The sequence below is a fragment of the Salmo trutta genome, chromosome 4, assembly GCF_901001165.1.
Source record: "Salmo trutta chromosome 4, fSalTru1.1, whole genome shotgun sequence".
NCBI classification, from domain to species: domain Eukaryota; kingdom Metazoa; phylum Chordata; class Actinopteri; order Salmoniformes; family Salmonidae; genus Salmo; species Salmo trutta.
The window spans coordinates 55,121,240-55,129,294 of record NC_042960.1 but is presented as its reverse complement, the minus strand read 5'-3'; positions in this window follow the sequence as shown (position 1 = coordinate 55,129,294).

The window sequence follows — 8,055 nt, the reverse complement described above, 5'->3', positions numbered from 1 at the left end:
TGTGTGTACCTAATGCCTGTTAACATGCTCCACATGGGCCGCTGTTTGTGATACTGCCCTAGGCTTTTGTCTGTTGCCAACAGGAACCATTTGTTCATGACACAGTGAGCCACAGGCAGCAGTGTGGGACTATTTATCACTAAATAAGTAAACCTTGCAAATGAAAAACATAATAGAGTACAATAAGCTGCATCTCTGATGGTACTGCCTGCAAGATGAGTGCAATGTTGTTTTGGTCTGCAATGTGTTTGAGATTGTTCAGTTTTAGGGATAAACAATTTGTTATTTTTTGGGTTTGGGGGTTTAAGGTTTAATTTATTTGCACCAAAGAAAACAAGTTAAAGACAAAACAGTACAGATAAAAAAACGGGTGTGCAGGTGAGGTTGGAAACCCAAAAGTGCTTAAATGAAAACCACACCACAAAAACCAATATACAAATATTAGTAAAACAAAAGTTTGTTCAATCAGTTAAACAATGAATACTAATTATAAATGTTGATAATATACTGAATATACAAGAAAAAACATGTTTGATTATGTGAAAGTGTGCATGTGTGTGTGTGAGAGTTAGGCTACATGGAGAGATTACTGGGTAGTTTGGATCATCAGGCTGACCCCTAGTCTTCACTTGAAGTTATTGAGTGATGATGACGTTTTGTCAATGTGAAAACAGGAATTCCAGAGTATGGAACCACTGTATCTGCTAGCTAGAGAATTGACTCTGTGAGGTGCAGCAGAGGGAAGGGTGAAGGTTATTGCAGTGTCATGTGTTGAATGCATGGATTTGGGAATTAACGTGGAAGAATCCATTGAAGGTTTAGGTAGGCTGTCTGGGAGGCATTCGTATTTGTAGATGAAGGTTCATGGAGTATATTAATGTTGTAGATAGACAATATATTGAGTTTCTTAAACAGAGGGGCAGATGGAGCCAAGTAGTTAGAGGAGGTGGCTAGTCCTGCAAATTTCTTCTGTGTGATGCGTCATTTGTGTAGGTAGGAAGCATGTGTAATAGCCCAGACAATATTGCAGTAAATTAGATATGGGTAACTTAAGCTGTAGTATAGTGTTAGGAAGCAAGGCTGATGAACCAAACCACTAATCTTTCTGATCATACAAATGTGCTGCTTTTTCCAGGATAACTTTCCATCATCTACAGCACCTAGGAATCTAGTGAATTAAACCTGGTCCATTTAATTCCCACCAATTGAGATTCTGACTCTTACATTTTTTTTCTTTCTTATTCTTACCAGTGAATACAACGAAGTTGTCACGCCCTAACCATAGAGAGCCCTCTGGGTTCTCTATTGTGTATAGGTCAGAGCGTGACTAGGGGGGTTTCTAGCGTTTGTATTTCTATGTTGGTGGTTTGCATGATTCCCAATTAGAGGCAGCTGGTAATCATTGCCTCTAATTGGGGATCATATTTAGGTAGCCCTTTTTCCCCACCTGTGTTTGTGGGATATTGTTTTGTGTGAGTGCATTCAGCACCATGTAGTTCACGTTAGTTGTATGTTTATTGTTTTCTGTTTAAGTTTTCACTGCTAATAAATATGTGGAACCCAACTCACGCTGCGCCTTGGTCCGTCCATTATCACGACCGTGACAGAAGTTGGATTCTTTTTTACATTTAAAGATAATTTGATTATATGGAACCATTCAGAAAACTTGGCCATGCCGGAGTTGGCTTCATTGATTAGTGAATCGAAATTCTTGTGGGCTAAAATCAAGCTGGTATCATCAGCAAAGAGAATGGGTCATTGATATAGATTAGGAATAACACAGGTCTAAGGATCGAAACCTGTGGAATGCCACAGGATATCTTGGCCCTGGTAGATGCACAACCATTTGCATATACAAATTGTTCTCTATCATAAACATAATTATATAAGATCATGAAAACTGTAAAAATGCAATTTAGCAAATAATATTTAATGATCAACTGTGTCGAATGCTTTGGATAAATCTACGGGGTAACAGGCTATGACTGCTAAGTAACAACAAGGATGATTTCCTCGATGATATTGACTATGCTTATCAACAAATGGATTGCCCATGGATTGTAATCTTTTAAGACTTGATATTTGGCATGAAAAGCATCGTTAGGATTCACAACTTGTTAATGGGACAGATTCCAAGGTAGCATTCCAAGGGAAGGAGGTATAATTGAGACATTGGTATTGCGGCTCTTGAAAATACCCTGAAAACAAGTTCCTGTGAATTCATTTGATGTCCATTCTGCTCTCTATTGGAGAGAAAAAGTGGGGTCTCCCATTCAGAGCTCCACAATGGTCCTGTTGAGATCCAGCACCTTGCAGACCAGCTGAGCTCCTTTCTGTCCCTGGTCTCTAAAAAAGATACTGGGCCATTGCACACTCAATTGATATTCCACCACTCAAACCTAATATCATGAATGGAGGTCCAGACTCTATGAATCAGAAGACAATGCGCTTAGCTTAGCAGCAAACTGGCACTTTGTGTGGTGTCTGTGGCAGCAGTGAGGAAGTGTCTAATGTGGGGCTCACAATTGTGCTTCTATAGAGTTCTAATGAGCTTCAGTGTGGAGGATGAATGGTCGGGGCCTTTCAGTGTAAGGGCCAGGGAGCGAGCTCTGTGCACACCCACACAATGGAAGCCAGAGGAGCGGAGGCAGGCAGGCACCGCACTGCAGTAACACTGCAAAGCTAAGCCATTACAAGACCCACGAATAAGAGAGATAAAATATAACCCCATGCTGAATAAATACTGAAATGTGTGGTTTTGAAGATGCATTCATTGTTTTGAATTAATTGAATCTGTCATCTAAGTGTAACCGATGTGAAATGGCTAGTTAGTTAGCGGTGGTGCACGCTAATAGCGTTTCCATCGGGTGATGTCACTCGCTCTGAGACCTGAAGTAGTTGTTGCCCTTGCTCTGCAAGGGCTGCGGCTTTTGTGGCGCGATGGGTAATGATGCTTTGTGGGGTGTCAGTTGTTGATGTGTGCAGAGGGTCCCTGGTTCAAGCCCAGGTTGGGGCGAGGCGAGGGACGTAAACTAAACTGTTACATAAGTACATACTGTACATCCACCCATCATTTAAAAAAAACAAATATTTCACCTTTAATTAACCAGGTAGGCTAGTTGAGAACAAGTTCTCATTTACAACTGCGACCTGGCCAAGATAAAGCAAAGCAGTGCGACAAAAACAACAACACAGAGTTACACATGGAATAAACAAACATACAGTCAATAATAAAGTAAAAAAAGTCTATATACAGTGTGTGCAAATGAGGTAAGATCATGGAGGTATGGCAATAATGAGGCCATAGTGGCAAAATAATTACAATATAGCAATTAAACACTGGAGTGATAGATGTGCAGAAGATGAATGTGCAAGTAGAGATACTGGGGTGCAAAGGAGCAAAATAAATAAATAACAGTATGGGGATGAGGTAGTTGGATGAGCTATTTACAGATGTGCTATGTACAGGTGCAATGATCGGTAAGCTGCTCTGACAGCTGATGCTTAAAGTTAGTGAGGGAGATATGAGTCTCCAGCTTCAGGGATTTTTGCAGTTCGTTCCAGTCGTTAGCAGCAGAGAACTGGAAGGAAAGGCGGCCAAAGGAGGAATTGGCTTTGGGATGACCGGTGAAATATACCTGCTGGATCGCGTGCTATGGGTGGGTGCTGCTATGGTGACCAGTGAGCTGAGATAAGGCGGGCTTTACCTAGCAAAGATTTATAGATGACCTGGAGCCAGTGAGTTTGGCGACGAGTATGAAGCGAGGGCCAGCCAACGAGAGCATACAGGTCGCAGTGACAAAAACGGATGGCACTGTGATAGACTGCATCCAATTTGCTGAGTAGAGTGTTGGAGGCTATTTTGTAAATGACATCGCCGAAGTCAAGGATCGGTAGGATAGTCAGTTTTACGAGGGTATGTTTGGCAGCATGAGTGAAGGATGCTTTGTTGCAGAATAGGAAGCCGATTCTAGATTTAATTTTGGATTGGAGATGCTTAATGTGAGTCTGGAAGGAGAGTTTACAGTCTAACCAGACACCTAGGTATTTGTAGTTGTCCACATAAGTCAGAACCGTTCAGAGTAGTGATACTGGACGGGCGGGCAGGTGCAAGCAGCGATCGGTTGAAGAGCATGCATTTAGTTTTACTTGCATTTAAGAGCAGTTGGAGGCCACGGAAGGAGAGTTGTATGGCAATGAAGCTCCTCTGGAGGTTACGTAACACAGTGTCCAAAGAAGGGCCAGAAGTATCATAGTGTGCCTCTGTGTGTGTGTGTGTGTGTATTTGCTGTTGCCCCTGCACGTGACCGTGACACAGGGCTCATGTCTCCTCAGACTTGCATGATTATTATCCATGAGCCTAAGGACCGGACATCTTCATAACTGCTGCAGAGAGAGGAAGCATTCTTCTTCATTATCACCTTGAATTAGTCTGCATCCAGTGGCTACATCCAACAGAATGGGCCTAAACTAGGTTTAAAAAAATTGGGAAATTGCAATTAAAGATGAGGGAAAATAAGTAAATGCTCTGTAATTCACCCTGGAAAAAACTAACAAAAAAATAATGTTTTCTTTAAAAAAAAAGCATATTTATCATTATAGAGGTACATCTTAACCCCACAACTGTCACGAGATAGCTGTTAATTACAGCATTACAGCTTGGTGCCCCCCTAACATAGGATAGAGCAGGAAGCCGGTCGGGGAAATACTAACACAGGGATACTCGAAGTCAATCGTAAATGAATCATCCTTTGTCAGAGCACTGGAGAGGTTCCAACCAACTCAATACACCATAGTACACATATTAATCTCCCCTTTGGCAGCCCCAACAGTTGTCTTATATATGGCTATACACAGACAAGTTATATTTGCATGATTTAGCATAATTAATTAATCATTACCGTTTTGTTTCTTTCATGTGACCGACAAATACTGGTTCATAACATGTGACAGACCAATATCTCACGAGGCTTCTTCTCTCTAAGCTGAGACCTTGAAACTGAGATATCTTTTGTAGTTCTCAAAACAAGGTCTGGGTGTACTGCCAAATTGCAGATACTGATAAGTGACGATTCGTTAAATCAGTCACTTGCATGAACACAGAAATTGGTTATTAGAACAACACATGAATAGAACACAGAAATTAGTTTTAAGGAAAGCACATTGAAATTCCCATTACAAGCCACTGAAGGGGGTTTGGGAATTAATATCACAATAGAGCCTGTAGCCTTTGGGGAGAGAAGCATGTAGACCACATCCCCATTCTCTAGCTCTGAAGACAATGCATTAGACGCAGGTGCATCCTATCCATTAGAATCGTATATGGCATTAAACATAACTTTCTGGGTATTGTGATACATGAATACACCACAGGCGGCTGGTGGCCCCTTAATTGGGGAGGACAGGCTCATAGTAATGACCCGTCCTCACATATTTGATACCATTCCATTAACTCCATTACAGCCATTATTATGAGCTGTCCTCCCCTCAGCAGCCTCCTGTGGAATACACTAATGTATGCAGGAGTGCAGGGATCATAATCAGTGAATCTGAAGTAGGGTTGTAGGCTGTGCCAATGTTTGTTGAAGTCTCTATTGTGGACCAATGTAAAATGTCAGTATTAAAGGGTCCAACATGTCCTAAATTAGCCAAACTAGCAGAGAAGTTAGTTTGACACAGCCACCTTTGGTCTGGCTGTGTAATCTGTCTTCAGCTCCTCCACCTCTCTCTCACTGGCTGTCACTCTGGCTTTCAGGGATGCGTTCTCTCTTCAGCTCCTCCACCTCTCTCTCACTGGCTGTCACTCTGGCTTTCAGGGATGCGTTCTCTCTTCAGCTCCTCCACCTCTCTCTCACTGGCTGTCACTCTGGCTTTCAGGGATGCGTTCTCTCTTCAGCTCCTCCACCTCTCTCTCACTGGCTGTCACTCTGGCTTTCAGGGATGCGTTCTCTCTTCAGCTCCTCCACCTCTCTCTCACTGGCTGTCACTCTGGCTTTCAGGGATGCGTTCTCTCTTCAGCTCCTCCACCTTGATCTTTTGGAACAGCAGTTCAGCCATAGTGACACTCTTAGTGACGCTCGTTCAAGGTCAGCCTAAGCTGTCCTTCAGTCTGTCCTCAGCTCTATTCTCTGTCCCACCATCATGTCTCTCGGGTTCAGCTCAGTCCAGATGTCAGGGGTTGTAGCTCCATACTCCAGGATTTTGGATTTGTGATCAAATGTTTCATATGAGGGGGCAGTACTAAATGTCACCTTTTATTTTAAGGTATTTTCATACATATCTGTTTCACCGTTCAGAAATGAAAGCACTTGATGTATCCAGTCCCCCTATTTGAAGAAGTCATCAGTATTTTGACAAATTCATTTCTAGTGTATTAAAGTAATAAAAAGTGTAGTATTTGGTCCCATATTCCTAGCATGCAATGACTACATCAAGCTTGTGACTACAAACTTGTTGGATGCATTTAGAGCTTGTTTTGATTGTTTCTGATTGTTTTGCCCCATAGGGTCAAAATACTGTCCTGAGTAAGGTGTATGAATATTTATTCTTAATTGTACACTCTCTCCAAAGGGGGAAAAAATAGACATCATAAAATGTACATTGATGAATGTAGAAATATACCTATGCTGATAGCAGTGTCAACTGCCTCACCAGACTGCATGCAGTGGAACCATAGCGACACCACCTGTTCTGATTTAGTACTGATACTAATATATTGGTAAAATTTCTGTAATTCCCAACCATGCTCACTAGATGGCACCAAGAAAAAGAAATCAACCCAATATCCATTCCAAATGTAGGATTTGTACTTACCATTCAGCTGTATTGCAAACCTGAAGCGAGTAGGTAACAAGCCTATAGGCTTATCAATAATTATTCGAAGTATCTTAACAATAGTCTATTTTATTTACCCTTTATTTAACTAGGCAAGTCAGTTAAGAACAAATTCTTATTTACAATGACGGCCTACCGGGGCAGAACGACAGATTTTCACCTTGTCAGCTCGGGGATTCGATCCAGCAACCTGTTACTGGTTACTGGCCCAACGCTCTAACCACTAGGCTGGCTACCTGCTGCCCCAAATAACAATTGTCTGTATTTTGGATCACGCCAGACTGGGAATGCTTCATGCTTGAAATCATAGGTCTTATCCCAATTATTCAAATACATGCTTTCCAGACAAGTCAACTGTCATAGCTCCTGCACAGGACAAATGAAGATCGTATAATGACAAGTCTGTTATTGGAAGTGACATGTGACATTCAAGGAGGACTGTCACTATGAGGCTTGTACAGTATTATGTTACCGTATTATAGCCCAGAGGAGCTGAAGAAAGCTCTGAGGACAGAGAATATTGCCATTTCCCCCAGCTAGTTATAATTCACACACAAATACCCTAAGGTAGCAACCAACACTGACTCTCACTGCTTAAAGGGGAACTCCAATCAAAAACAATGTACTTTGTATTTTTATTACTAGTCCACTGTTGATACAGTCGTAAAATGTTTTACATGTCAGCAGTCATGTTTTCAAGATATTGGACTTTCAAGAAGCAAAGTGTCACTGACCACATCATTATGATGATGCAAAACGCATCCCATAACATTTTTGGGACTGTATCAACAGTGGACAAATTAAAAAAATACCAAAAGATTGTTTTTGACTGCTGTAGCCTCTTTGATATTAGTATTGCTCGTTGGTACAGTATGATAATAGTGAGTGGGTGAGCTCCCAAGAGCATTTTAGGCTATGCATCCTCCATCTGTCACTGTCATAAGTTTGAATTGCTTTTCATTCTTGGCTGCATGGCCACGTTTCTATGACTTTCTTTTCCTGACGGCACTTTAGGAAATGATGACTTGTGGGCAATACAAAGTAATTACAATTCCTGTGCCTTGGCCCAGATGAGATTCAGTAATACAGTGCATTCGGAAAGTATTCAGACTCCTTGATTTTTTCCCACATTTTGCCTTATTACAGCCTTAATCTAATATTGATTAAAAAACACTTTCCTCATCAATCTACACACAATAATCCATAACGACAAAGCAAAAA